The sequence below is a fragment of the Anolis carolinensis genome, unplaced genomic scaffold (assembly GCF_035594765.1).
Source record: "Anolis carolinensis isolate JA03-04 unplaced genomic scaffold, rAnoCar3.1.pri scaffold_8, whole genome shotgun sequence".
Classification (NCBI taxonomy): Eukaryota; Metazoa; Chordata; class Lepidosauria; order Squamata; family Dactyloidae; genus Anolis; species Anolis carolinensis.
The window spans coordinates 27,375,410-27,390,967 of record NW_026943819.1 but is presented as its reverse complement, the minus strand read 5'-3'; the positions used below and the strand labels follow the sequence as shown (position 1 = coordinate 27,390,967).

Below are 15,558 nucleotides of genomic sequence, written 5' to 3'. Positions count from 1 at the left end.
AGGAGAGGCAAGAGATAAGAGCCCAGAGGTGGGAAGGGGTGCGGTTGCACCAGCCTTTGAAGACAAAGAGGAGAAACCTGAATTTAGTGAATTCAGACAAACGGCTGGCGGTGCTCAGATGTGGGAAGAGGCTTGAATAGAAGGAAGGCCATTGGTAACAAACATGTGATAATTGTTACATTGACCAGTAGATAGTGGACCAACTGGAGAAACTGGAAAGCCAATATGGACTTCTTTCAGAAGTAGCAGTAGCCAGATCTCAAGGAAACTAGTGGAGTGGCATATCTGCTCCAGGTTTTCCTCTAGAAGGACCAGAGGGAGTGTAGAACTTCAACCACACTATTATGGGGATGAAATGTGGAACATCACCCCCATCATAGATCCAGCAGCTTAATGAACACTTTTATATTTTGAATTATTTATTTATTTATTGTTTCGTGTCAAAAGCATTGCATAATAAATAAGTTAAAAGGTGATAAAATAAAGGAATCACAAACAGCTAAATAGTTTTGGACCAAAAGCGGGCAACAGCAATCGCATTGTCTGTAGCTATATACCTCTGATTTGGCATAGGAAGAGGAGGGAAAATACCAAATCTAACAATTCGTAAAGTCCTCTTGGTTGCTACAGGGGAGTTGAGTCAGTGCTCACATTAGGTTGAAATGGTTGAGAAAGTGACGATTTGGCTTTTTGATAGTTCAGTGTACACCAATTTAGTTCGTGCAAAAAAAATTTTATAAAAAAAAAATTACCTTCAGGCAATGTGTATAAGGTGTATATGAAGCATCAATTAATTTCATGTTTAGACTTGGGTCCCATCTCTAAGATTATGTATGTATAGGAAAAACAGGAATTCTGACATAAAATAATAATAATAATAATAATAATAATAATAATAATAATAATAATAATAATAATAATAACAAAGCACAGCAGACAAAAAAATCAGTACAAGAAAACCGCACTACAAACTAGAGCTGACAGCTGGCACAACAAATATTGCATGGAAAGTTCTTTGACAAAATTGAAGGAAAAGCTGATAAAGAGAAGACCTGGCTCTGGCTCACGAATGGGACCCTGAAGAAGGAGACAGAAGGCCTGATCCTTGCAGCCCAGGAGCAAGACATCAGAACAAAGGCAATTAAGGCCAAGATAGAAAAATCAGCTGATGACCCAAAATGCAGACTGTGCAAGGAAACTGACGAAACCATTGATCATATACTCAGCTGCTGTAAGAAAATGGCACAGACAGACTACAAACAGAGGCACAACTATGTGGCCCAAATGATTCATTGGAACTTATGCCTCAAGTACCACCTGCCAGTAGTAAAGAACTGGTGGGATCACAAACCTGCAAAAGTCTTGGAAAATGAACATGCAAAGATACTGTGGGACTTCTGAATCCAGACAGACAAAGTTCTGGAACACAACACACCAGACATCACAGTTGTGGAAAAGAAAAAGGCTTGGATCATTGATGTTGCCATCCCAGGTGACAGTCGCTTTGACGAAAAACAACAGGAAAAACTCAGCTGCTATCAGGACCTCAAGACTGAATTTCAAAGACTCTGGCAGAAACCAGTGCAGGTGGTCCCGGTGGTGATCGGCACACTGGGTGCCGTGCCAAAAGATCTCAGCTGTCATTTGGAAAAAATAGACATTGACAAAATTTCGATCTGCCAACTGCAAAAGGCCACCCTGCTGGGATCTGCACGCATCATCCAAAAATACATCACACAGTTCTAGACACTTGGGAAGTGTTCGACTTGTGATTTTGTGATACGAAATCCAGCATGTCTATCTTGTTTGCTGTGTCATACAATAATAGTAATAATCTGAAATCCAAAAACGTTTCGGATATGGGGTTTTATTTTATTGATCCTAATCTGTATTTTATTTTATTGATCCTAATCTGGTGTGCAATCACAGTTTGGTGTAATTGGTACCTTGGGGAAGCCCAGACCGTACTGACTGTACAACCAGGATGTTGAAAAGTGCGTCCTGTGAATCCCTAATTCTTGAAAGATCTTCCGACAGAAAAGCCGACTAGGGCAAGAACATTCACGTGGGAATATCCCGAGGGAAAAGGAAGAAAGAAGCATCCCTTTCTCAACTCTTCTGGTCATAAGCTAAGCTAAGCGCATGGGAAGCTCCGCACTGCAATTGCACCATCGCTTTCCTGGGCAGAACTCACCTGTGGCTTTGATTCGGCTCCCATCCCGGAGCCGTCAATCAATAGGAGAAACAGTGAAAATGAGTTCATGTTCAGAGATTATAGCCCTGTGTCCCATGGTTTCGATGGAGGCTGAGATTTATTTTCAGCAGCTATCAGAAACCTCTTGAAGTCTCACATAGATGGGTTAAACCTAGGTAGAACCAGCCAAACACTATTAAACTGACAGATGGGACTCGTTAGAAATGGAGACACAGAAGACTAGTTAAGAAGAGAGGAATGGATTAGACCAGTGTTTCTTAACCTGGGGGTCACCAAAGTACAAGGTTGCAGAAGCTCATTGCACATGCCCATTCCACATGGATGCCTAAGGACATGCATTGTACATGGGTGGACATGGATATCGGGTTGAACATCCAAGAGCACATTTGGCATCTTGTTTCAGTTGTGTTATAGCAGGGGTCCTCAAACTTTTTAAGCCGAGGGCCGGTCGACAATCCTTCAGACTGTTGAGGGGCCGGATTATCATTTGAAAAAAAATACAAACAAATTCCAATGCACACTGCATATGTCTTATTTTTAGTGGAAAAACAACAACAAGAAGAACAAGAACAGGAACAATGAAAGAACAATGCAATATTTAAAAATGAAAACAATTTTAACCAACATACATTTATCAGGATTTCAATGGGAAGTGTGGTCCTGCTTCTGGCCAATGAGATAGTCAAGTTAATTAGGGTTGTTGTTGTTGTTGTTGTTGTTGTTGTTGTTGTTGTTGTGTGCCTTCAAGTCATTTCAGACTATGGGTGAGCCTAAGTCTAAAATGTATTTATTTATTTATTTATTTATTATTTACTGCATTTATTTACTAAATTTGTATCACACCCTTCTCACCCCAAAGGGGACTCAGAGTGGCTTACAAATTATATGTAGATACAATATATTATATTATTAGCATAGCACAATATTAGCATTATATATTACTATATTGAACTATACCACTATACTGTAATATTATTAGTAATATTATATGTAATATAGAATATATAATTAATATTATTATATGGTATTATTATTAGTGTTATATTGTATTACATTATAATATTATTATCAATATTATATGTATATACAATATATTATATTATAAAACTGAGGGCGGGGGCCAGGTAAATGACCTCGGAGGGCCGCATCTGGCCCCCGGGCCGTAGTTTGGGGACCCCTGTGTTATAGCGTGTATTGCACAGTTCATGCATAACACAACACATGAGATTTACATACGGATCTCATCCAATCGTACTGAAAAAGATGGTTGTGGTTCCAAAGCATCTCTTCATTAACATCTCTTTTTATTTTTAAAACACAAATAATACATACCGTACACATACAAAACATTTACAATTCTCACCACCAACACGAGGATTGTTTCCTTTTACATATTCATTTCTTTTTGAGACAATCTTTATATCTCTATCTTATACATTCCCGTCCTATATACTATATAACATTTGTATCTTATTTCTTATGGCTTGATCTCCGGATTGATTTATAATATACAGTAGAGTCTCACTTATCCAACATTCGCTTATCCAACGTTCTGGATTATCCAACGCATTTTTGTAGTCAATGTTTTCAATTTATCATGATATTTTGGTGCTAAATTCTTAAATACAGTAATTACTACATAGCATTACTGCGTATTGAACTACTTTTTCTGTCAAAATAAAAGAAGCCTCAGGTGGCTCAGTGTGTTAAAGCGCTGAGCTGCTGAACTTGCAGACCGAAAGGTCCCAGGTTCAAATCCCGGGAGCGGAGTGAGCGCCTGCTGTTAGCTCCAGCTTCTGCCAACCTAGCAGTTCAAAAACATGCCAATGTGATTAGATCAATAGGTAGGAAGGTAACGCCGTTTCATTCAGTCATGGCAGCCACATGGCCTTGGAGGTGTCTACGGACAACGCCGGCTCTTCGGCTTAGAAATGGAGATGAGCACCAACCCCCAGAGTCGGACACGACTGGACTTAACGTCAGGGTAAATCTTTACCTTTACCTTACCAGAATAAAACACTTCATTTCTTACTCCTGATTCCCCCCAACTTTTTTTTTCCTCTTTGGCATCCGTTAATGCCTTATGGATGGTGCAAGTTGATACATGCAGCTGCATCAATTGCAAAGCCATAATTGTTTATGAGCAATGATTATTTTTATTTTATGATGTCTGCGTGCTGGATTTGCCTTTTCTGCTGCTGCTGCAGAAAGTGAGAGCAATGGATCCAAATGTCAAGAGATTCCTCTTGAACAGTAGGAAGAAACTTCGTAATAGTTGGAGCTGCTCAGTGGTGGGTTGCATTGATGGGTCTCCTTCATTGATGTGCACTTTGCTAATCTACTATTACAACCTCACTGTTTTTAAATTCTATGTTTTTAATAAGTGTATTTTTATTCTTTTTGGTTAATGTGCAGATATTGCAATTGGTGCATGTTATTGTTTATTGATGTATTGTATATTGTTATAGTTTTGTATTTGATATTTCTGTGAGCCGTCCTGAGTCTCCTCCGGGGGAGATGGTGGCGGGATACAAATAAACTTTATTATTATTATTATTATTATTATTATTATTATTATTATTATTATTGTATGACACAGCAAACAAGATAGATATGCTGGATTTCATATCACAAAATCACAAGTCGAACACTTCCCAAGTTTCTAGGACTGTGTGATGTATTTTCGGATTATGCGCGCAGATCCCAGTAGGGTGGCCTTTTGCAGTTGGCAAATCGTAATTTTGTCAATGTCTATTGTTTCCAAATGCCAGAGTCTTTGAAGTTCAATCTTGAGGTCCTGAGAGCGGCTGAGTTTTTCCTGTTGTTTTTCGTCAATGCGACTGTCACCTGGGATGGCGACATCAATGACCCAAACCTTTTTCTTTTCCACAACTGTGATGTCTGGTGTGTTGTGTTCCAGAACTTTGTCTGTCTGGATTCGGAAGTCCCACAGTATCTTTGCATGTTCATTTTCCAATACTTTTGCAGGTTTGTGATCCCACCAGTTCTTTGCTGCTGGGAGGTGGTACTTGAGGCATAAGTTCCAATGAATCATTTGGGCCACATAGTTGTGCCTCTGTTTGTAGTCTGTCTGGGCGATTTTCTTACAGCAGCTGAGGATATGATCAATGGTTTCGTCGGTTTCCTTGCAGAGTCTGTATCAGTCATCAGTCATCAGTTGATGATCAGTCATCAGTCATCAGTTGATTTTTCGATCTTGGCCTGAATTGCCTTTGTCCTGATGTCTTGCTCCTGGGCTGCAAGGATCAGGCCTTCTGTCTCCTTCTTCAGGGTCCCATTCGTGAGCCATAGCCAGGTTTTCTCCTTATCAGCTTTTCCTTCAATTTTGTCAAGGAACTTTCCATGCAATGTTTTGTTGTGCCAGCTGTCAGCTCTAGTTTGTAGTGCGGTTTTCTTGTAATGATTCTTTGTCTGCTGTGTTTTGAGGAGTTTCTGATTTTTGACTTCAGTCAAAGCAGGTTCTTCACTTTGCTTTACATATTCTGCCAGGGCATGTTCTTCTTCTTTGACTGCTTGTTTTACTTGGTGGCGGGATACAAATAAACTTCTTCTTCTTCTTCTTCTTATTATTATTATTATTATTATTATTATTATTATTATTATTATTATTCTCTGGAGGCTCCTAAACAGAGTCTGAATGGGCATCTCTTGGGAAGACTTTCTTGCATAGAGTAGGACTGGATGTTGTTTTGGGGTCTCTTCCAAATGTATGACGATTGCATGACGTGCTGGAAGAGGGAACCTGTGAAATAATCTGATCCTGGGACATTATGCCCAAGACACCTGTGTTTTCCAAACCCTTCTGAGGACAATCTGATCAGGTCTTGTCTGTTAGGCAAGAGGAGCTGGGCTCATGTTGATGAGAAGGAGGCCTAAATGAGATATCCCCACACAGTCTGACAGCTTTGCAGACATCTGCCTATCTCCAGCTGTATCTATGTAGCTCTTGACACCCTTCTCCTCCATCCTGGAGATTCCTCCTCCTCTCTTCTTCAATGGCGAGGTGCTTCATCCGAGCTGCAGAACGTCTCTGGTCCTGTGCCAAAACATTTTGTGGATCGGTTACAAAAGAGACGTTTGCGCTCACCGTCCTTCTTCTGATCAGTCGTCGTGGAAGCCTTCCTGCTCAAGGTCTATTGGTAAGGAAGAGCTGGCGCAGTAATTGCAGGCAGGTTGGGAGATGTCCGCCCTTCATCGCTCTCCCGTCTTGTGAAATGTTTATGAAACACCTTCCTCAAACGGGTTATGCAAGCGAGCTTTGATCGTTTTCCATCACCCACTGTTTGTTGTTCGAGAACTTCTTGACTTGCCCCACCACCCCAATCCGCCTCAAACCAACAATCCATCAAACATTGGCCAAAGATTTGGACCTTCCATTTGGCACAAGCTGCCCATCCATTTTCTCAAATATTTAGATCCATTGATTCCTATGTTAGGTTTTTTTTAAAAGAACTAAGCTTCAGAAAATTGGTGCATCAGTGATTCCCAAACTCTGGTTTTCCAGCTGTTTTGGACTTCAACACTCTGAAGACCAAGCTAGTTTGGACAACAGTCAGGGATTCTGGGCACTGAGGTCCAAAGCATCTTAAAACCCAATGTTTGGGAATCACTAAAGCAAAATTTCCACAACTATATCCCTTCATTTGTTTTAGACTTCAGTTCACAGGATTTCCAATCATGGCTGGGAAACAGAAGAATTCCAGACAGGAATCAATCAGGGGCAGCTAACGCCTCTGAACAAAGGATTCCCCCAGGCCATGATGTGAGGCTGGGAAGGGCATTTAATGCTAATAAAGGTGATTAATTACAACATTCACATTGGCCTCCAACAGACAAGAGTTCTTCTCCCCACCCAGGAGCTTCCACAGATATATAAACCCCACTTGCCTAGTTTCCAACAGACCTCACAACCTCTGCCATAGATGCGGGGAAAACGTCAGGAGAGAATGCTTCTGGAACATGGCCGTACAGCCCGGAAAACATACAACAACCCTTTCCAATCATTGTCTAAGGCAGCTGAGACTTTTGGAAGCTGATGTCCGAAACACCACCACGACTAGAGTTTGGGAACCACTGATGTACACATTGTTGAATTAATGCAGTTTTATACCACTTTAACTGCCATGGCTCAAAGTTATGGGATCCTGGGATTTATAGTTTGGTGAGGCCTTAGCATCCTTTGGCAGTGAAGACCTTGTGAAATGATGACTTCCATGATCCCATAGTATTGAGCCATAGTAGTTAAAGTGGTATCAAACCGCATTAATTTGAGAGTGTGGATGCATCCACAGATATGAGAGAATGAAGAAAGAAGACTCTTCAAGACAGTTTCAGAGGGGAGCACTAGATTCCCATTTTGAATATGCATCTCTTTTTTGAAAAGTCCCAGCATGAATAAATCTAGCTCCTCAAGGTTCTTGGTTTCTTTGGTCAAGGATTTGCAGACATCCAAAAATGCAAAGTATGGTTCATTAAGGTAAAGGTTTCTCCTTGATGTTAAATCTAGTTGTGTCTGACTCTAGGGTTTGGTGCTCATCTCAATTTCTAAGCCGAAGAGCCGGCGTTGTCCGTAGACGCCTCCAAGGTCATGTGGCCAGCATGACTGCATGGAGTGTCATTACCTTCCCGCCGGAGCGAGACCTATTGATATACTCACATTTGCATGTTTTCGAGCCCCGGTTAAACCACTGAGCTGCTGAACTTGCTGATCGAAAGGTCGGTGGTTGGAATCCGGGGAGTGAGGGTGAGCTCCCACTGTTAGCCCCAGCTTTTGCCAACCTAACAATTCGAAAACATGCAAATGTGAGTAGATCAATAGGTACCACTTTGATGGGAAGGTAATGGCACTCCATGCAGTCATGCCTATGGAGATGTCTACAGACAACGCCGGCTCTTTGGCTTAGAAATGGAGATGAGCACCAAAATCCTAGACTTAACGTCAAGGGGAAACCTTTACCTTTACTTTAGGTTGGCAGAAGCTGGAGCTAACAGCAGGAGCTCACCTTGCTTCCCGGATTTGAACCGCCAACTTTTCAGTCAGCAAGTTCAGCAGCTCAGCGGTTTAACCACGGTCCATTGTACCTTCCCAATAAATAAATATGAAGCATTTCTTCTTTTTCCCCCCCCCTTTAACATCTAATTGGAAGTCAGAGCACGTAATCACCTCAATTGCTATGAGAGCATTCCGATACTACTGAGTTTAAAAACCAGAAGATTTTTAATGAATGCATTGCAACCAAGCAAATTTAAGAGTCTGAATGGTGAAAATATTGCATCCACCTCTTCACTGGGTCTCAATTTGACGTTTTTCTCCTCATGCTCGATGGAGCATCCTTTTAGCAAGCCGCTTGATAGAATATGCACAGCAGAACCCGATGTATCGGTGCAAAAATCTAAGATAAAGGATTAGGCAGCGCAATAAAACAAGAAAGAAAGAAAGGAAACGTCAGGAAGAATTAACACTTGAGTCTATAATTACCCAGCAGATAACCAAGTTCAAGCGAGCAGGGAAAGTTTGCACAGAACGGGACTTTTAAAGAGATGCAATTAGTGTAATAACCCCAAATTATTATAAAATTGTCTGGGGATAATAAGCAACGCAGGAGCTATATTTGGATGGCTTTACGACACGGTTCTTTTCTATATGAACTGGAACCACATGCCTATAAAAAGGACTCTGGTTTGGACTTTTCTGAACCCTCCGGTAATTGACGGCTCTATTTCGCCATTTTGGAATAATCAGAATTCAGGATGTTTGGTGCGGCAGATGCTGTGTGGCGGAGGCTCCCTTTTTGGAGGTTTTAAAGCAGAGGCTGGATGGCCATCTGTCGTGGGTGCTTTGAATGTGATTTTCCTGCTTCTTGGCAGAGTGGGGTTGGACTGGATGGCCCACGAGGTCTCTTCCAACTTTAGGATTCTATAATTCTCTTAAACAGCTCCTTTTTAAAGAGGGTTGAATACAGATTCATATTATTATTATTATTATTATTATTATTATTATTATTATTTCTGTATTATTTCCCATATTCTTATATACATTTGCACATTCCTAAATGGTTATAGACAAAACAGATTGCTTAAACTGATTGACTGACATGAGAGTTTGGAGAAGTTTGGAAAAATCTGCCAGACAGTCAATATAATCCATAGCAAGTAACGTTTCCAAGTTCGAACCATACAATGGACTTTTAAAAGAAATACAGTAGAGTCTCACTTATCCAACATAAACGGGCCGGCAGAACGTTGGATAAGCGAATATGTTGGATAATAAGGAGGGATTAAGGAAAAGCCTATTAAACATCAAATTAGGTTATGATTTTACAAATTAAGCACCAAAACATCCTGTTATACAACAAATTGGACAGAAAAAGTAGTTCAATAAGCAGTAATGCTATGTAGTAATTAATGTATTTATGAATTTAGCACCAAAATATCACGATATATTGAAAACATTGACTACAAAAAATGCATTGGATAATCCAGAACGTTGGATAAGCGAGTGTTGGATAAGTGAGACTCTACTGTAGCATTCAACAATGGTAAGCATAAGTAATAACAAAATAAAATACAAAGCGAGGAATGAATTGATCATATTGGTTATAGATTAGTCTGTTCCAAGTAATGTTTCCATAAGAGCGACTTCGGGGTTTGGTCCATTAGTTATATTTTGCTTTTCATCCTTTTCTCTTTTCCCTTTATCTACAGTAGAGTCTCACTTATCCAAGCCTCGCTTATCCAAGCTTCTGGATTATCCAATGCATTTTTGTAGTCAATGTTTTCAATACATTACGATGAGTCCCTTCGGGTGAAAAGGGCGGGATATAAATGTGAGAAATAAATAAATAATGTTTTGGTGCTAAATTTGTAAATACAGTAATTACAGTAGAGTCTCACTTATCCAACACTCGCTTATCCAACGTTCTGGATTATCCAACGCATTTTTGTAGTCAATGTTTTCAATATATCGTGATATTTTGGTGCTAAATTCATAAATACAGTAATTACTACATAGCATTACTGCGTATTGAACTACTTTTTCTGCCAAATTTGTTGTCTAACATGATGTTTTGGTGCTTCATTTGTAAAATCATAATCTAATAGGCTTTTCCTTAATGCCTCCTTATTATCCAACATATTCGCTTATCCAACATTCTGCCGGCCCGTTTATGCTGGATAAGTGAGACTCTACTGTATTTTGCTTTTAATCCTTTTCTCTTTTCCCTCTATCTATAGTAGAGTCTCACTTATCCAAGCTTCTGGATTATCCAATGCATTTTTTAGTCATTGTTTTCAATACATTATGATGTATTGGTGCTAAATTCGTAAATACAGTAATTACTACATAACATTATCGTGTATTGAACTGCTTTTTTTCTGTCCGTTTGTTGTAAAACATGTAGGTTTTGGTGCTTAATTTGTAAGATCATAACGTAATTTGACATTTAATAACTGAATCCCTCCTTATTATCCAACATTTCCGCTTATCCAACTTTCTGCTGGCACATTTATGTTGGATAAGCAAGACTCTAATGTATTTCAAAATCTTGGTCTAGGACCAAATTCGAGGCCAGATCTCGAATTCCAACTTCATTGTCTCAGCCTCAGAGGAAGGCAATGAATGGCAAGCCCTATCTGAAAGCCTCTTGAGAGCTTTGCCTTAGGGTCGCCGTAAATCCTCAACCACTTGGAAGATGCACAACAAACAATTATGCTTCGGCATTAAAAGCTTGGGAAGATTAACGATATCCAAGGCTGTTGTGTGTTTTCTGGCTGTCTGGCCATGTTCCAGAAGTATTCTCTCCTGACGTTTCACCCACATCTATGGCAGCCATCCTCAGAGGTTGTGAGATATATTGGGAAAAAAACTCAGCAAAGAAAGTTTATATATCTGTGGAAGGTCCAGGGTGTGAGAAAGAACTGTTGGAGGCCAGTGTGAATGTTTATTATTATTCACCTTGTTTAGCATTAAATGGCCTTCCAAGCTTCATATCCTGGCCTGGGGAAATCCTTCGTTCAGAGTCGTTAGCTGCCCCTGATTGATTCCTGTCTGGAATGCTTCTGTTTTCAGAGTGTTGCTTCTTATTTACTGTTCTGATTTTGGAGCGTTTTTTACACTGGTAGCCAAATTTTGTTAATATTCATGGTTTCCTCCTTTCTGTTGAAGTTGTCCACATGCTTGTGGATTTCAATGGCTTCTCTGTGTGGTCTGACATGATAGTTGTTGGAGTGGTCAAGCATTTCTGTGTTCTCCAATAATATTCTGTGTCCAGGTTGGTTTATCAAGTCCTCTGCCATGGCTGACTTCTCTGATTGAGTTAGTCTGCAGTGCCTTTCATGTTCTTTGATTCGTGTTTCACACTGTTTCTGTGGTCTCGTGTTTCTGTTGGAAGCCATTCACCCCACCTAGGAACTTCCACAGATATATAAACCTTCCTTGGATTCTCCATACCTCACAAACTCTGAGGATGCCTGCCATAGATGTGGGCGAAACGTCAGGAGAGAATGCTTCTGGAACATAGCCATACAGCCCGGAAAACAGACAACAACCCTGTGATCCCGGCCATGAAAGTTTTCGACAACACGTTTTGTGATATTTAAAGGACTGCTCCACTCTTGCAATGGAAGTACACTATCCAAAAAAGTTGCAAAATAATATCTTGGAGATGACAAATGACAGAGATAGACGTGATTCCAAGGCTTTGTTCACATCCAGATTCTCTTCTTGATCTGAATATTTCTGGGGGGGTTATTAGAGGGGACCAAAAGGTCCCAGGTTCGAATTCCGGGAGTGGAATGAGCACCCGCTATTAGCCCCAGCTCCTGCCAACCTAGCAGTTCGAAAACATGCCAATGTGAGTAGATCAATGATGGGCAACCTTTTGCGCTTGGTGTGTCAAAATTCACCAAAGAAACCCTAGCATGACTTGGGTGGTGTGTCACTTCGAGAGAGAAAACATAATTTCGCGATATGTATAGTTTAAATAACAAAAATATATAATTGTAATATATAACTGTATTTAATCAATCATAACTATTTACTACCATTATTTCCATGTACAACAATCTATGGTACCTCATGCAGTTTCCACGCTGATTTTTCTCTATTCAATGTATTTCAATGTAGTCACGAATAATGAATAATATAATAATACAATAGAGTCTCACTTACCCAACATAAACGGGCCAGTAGAACGTTGGATAAGTGAATATATTGGATAATAAGGAGGGATTAAGGAAAAGCCTATTAAACATCAAATTAAGTTATGATTTTACAAATTAAGCACCAAAACATCATGTTATACAACAAATTTGACAGAAAAAAGTAGTTCAATACGCAGTAATGTTATATTGTAATTACTGTATTTACAAATTTAGCACCAAAACATCATGATATATTGAAAACATTGACTACAAAATGCATTGGATAATCCAGAACGTTAGATAAGTGAGTGTTGGATAAGTGAGACTCTACTGTAATATAATAGTAATAATATAATAATATACTACAATAATAGAATAATAATAGATTATATATATATATAATAATAGATTATATATATATATAATAATAGATTATATATATATTAGCTTTGCCCGGCCACGCGTTGCTGTGGCTTATGGGAATCCTTTGTTGGCCAGGTGGGATAGCAGTGAATAGCCTTGCAGTCTCAAAGCCTGGCTGTTTTCTGGAGTAGCTGGAGCTTTTTGTTGTATGAACGTAGAGGCATGGATGAGGGGTTTCTGCTGCCAAGTTTAGTGTTTCTGGGATGTGTAGTTTTATTGTCTTGTCCTAGGCTGAAATTTCATTACCTACATATATAGATATAGATATAGATATATAAATATATATTGTAATGTGCATAATTCCTATGGAGTAAACAACAAAACCACTTGACGAAATCACACCAAATTAGTCATCCAATCAATCTGCATGCGGCAGCGTGTCAGCAAAAATTGCTAGGCATGTCAGTGCTGACACGTGTGTCATAGATTGGCCATCACTGGAGTAGATCAATAGGTACTGCTCCGGTGGGAAGGTAACGGCGCTCCATGCAGTCATGCCAGCCACATGACCTTGGAGGTGTTTATGGACAATGCCGGCTCTTTGGCTTAGAAATGGAGATGAGCACCAACACCCAGAGTTGGTCACGACTGGACTAAACGTCAGGGGAAAACCTTTACCTTTACATTAGAGGGGAAAAGATTGGCTTTGGGTCTACTTTTTGTGTTTTGATCCATTTTTGAGTGGAAAGGATGATCAAGAAGGTCTGGAACAGGCATGGGAAAGGTGTTTTTGGACTGCAACTCCCACAATTCCTAACAGCCCACGCGCTTCGAAGCGCCCAAGCTGGCATCCACCTTGCAATGCCAACCTCAACCTCCTGTTTTCCTCTCCTCCGAAGCCGAGGTGCCATAAACACACCCCTTTCTGCTTGGCCCGCATCCAACCCCTTCTGTTTTGGCAGCCAGGAAAAAATTGATCTCACTTTGGAAATGGCTTGCCTGGCTTCCAGACTCGCCGCAGGTTGGGATCAGGCCGTTCATGGGCAACCAGAGGGATCCATCCAGTAGCCGGCCTCTTTTGTATCCCTCTCTTTGACCTGCTTTGGATCTTACTGTTGACCCATGCATCTCTGGGAGCCTTGGGGAGATCTTCCAGAGCTGGGCTTTCAAAGACGGGCCAAGCCTTTCTTGCATGCGTTCCTGCTTGAAGGCAACGCGCTGAGAAAGAGCCAGAGGGGAAAAGGTAGGCATGTCTTATATTTCCCTTAGTTGGGGGGTTCCTGGTTTCTTTATTCAATTTGGATTACAGAGTGGAACTTCCCTACATTTTCTCCTTATCAACAGTAGAGTCTTTTTAGAAGTTTTCAGGATTCATCGAGTTCTCTGCCTCTTTCTCGAAGTTATGTACTACTACATGTCTTCCATCAATCCTATAAAAAGTAGAGGTGGGCATGCCATTCCTCACAATAGTTTTAAGACCTTTAATCCGTCCCATATATAGTCTGTGCTCAAATTCCTATTCTAAGGTTAACACCTTTGCTATGCAAAGTCTATTGGAAAACTTTCCACTTCTTGGCTCCCTCTACTGGCAAGAAGAGGCATTGCTGCAAACTCTTTTGAAGATCCCTGATAGTTTATTGACTACTAGCTGTGCCCGGCCACGCGTTGCTGTGGCAAAGTGGTGGTGGTATTGGTTAAAAATTGTTGTGTAATTTTTATTTGACGTTATTTGTATTTTTTTAATTAATTTTATTGTAAGTTATCTTTTTATTTATTATATTTTATTATTTTATTGTATTAGATTTTAGTGTTTTAAATTATTTTTTAGTGTTTATTATTATTTTTTATTGGGTTGCTAGGAGACCAAGTTGGAGGAGCTTAGCCTTCTAACTGGCAGCAATTGGATAAAAGCAATTATTCCTCTCTCTCTAATTAGGACTTTATTTTTCTTTTCTTTTTGTTGTATCAACCTAGAGGCGTGGATGATGGGTTGTGTCGTCAAATTTCGAAGTTGGGGGGGCCTGTAGTTTTGTTGTTTTGTGGGTCGCCGTGATGCCATCACTCTTTTATATATATAGATTATTTGCTTTATTGACTATAACATTAAATCCAAAGTACAGTAGAGTCTCACTTATCCAACATTCTGGATTATCCAACGTATTTTTTTAGTCAATGTTTTCAAAACATCATGATATTTTGGTGCTAAATTCGTAAATACAGTAATTACTAAATAGCATTACTGCATATTGAACTACGTTTTCTGTCAAATTTGTTGTATAACATGATGTTTTGGTGCTTAATTTGTAAAATCATAACCTAATTTGATGTTTAATAGGCTTTTCCTTCATCCCTCCTTATTATCCAACATATTCGCTTATCTAAGCTTCTACCAGCCCGTTTAGCTTGGATAAGTGAGACTCTACTGTATTTTGCCAAAGGCACATCTTCACTATTCTTTAGCTTTTGTAAAGAATTATGATGACACAGTTGCCTACCAAATAGATCTTAGGGTGCGTCTACACTTTAAAATTGATGCTGTTCGACACCGCTTTAACCACCATGGTTCAATGCTATGGAGTTGTCATTTTTACAAAGCCTTCTCGACCAAAGAGTGTTGGTGCCTCACCAGACAAACTACAACGTCCATGTTTCTCTAGCATTCAGCCATGGCAGTTAAAGTGGTTTCAAACTGTGTTGGGATTTGGATACCTATGGAGCACCTCTGGTGTTCCCTTTTTTCTGGAGGAGTTTTGGAAATGCGCCGTAAATTCTTTTGGGGATTGTCAAACAAGCATTTTCTCCCCTTCGTTCTCCTTGAG

General features: G+C 39.9%; 1 protein-coding gene across 4 annotated transcripts in view; it reads left to right on the top strand.

Moving 5' to 3' along the window:
• The window catches only part of pou2f3 (POU class 2 homeobox 3), a 112,972-nt gene that overhangs the window by 63,287 nt on the left and 34,127 nt on the right, over positions 1 to 15,558 (top strand). The window contains exon 1 of one of the 4 annotated variants that reach the window (XM_062961166.1): positions 13,722 to 13,982. The exons of the other annotated variants lie outside the window; for them this stretch is intronic. The gene's annotated coding sequence lies outside the window, so the exon portion shown is untranslated. Of the gene's footprint in view, positions 1 to 13,721; positions 13,983 to 15,558 lie in introns of those variants that run through there. 4 annotated transcript variants of the gene reach the window in all.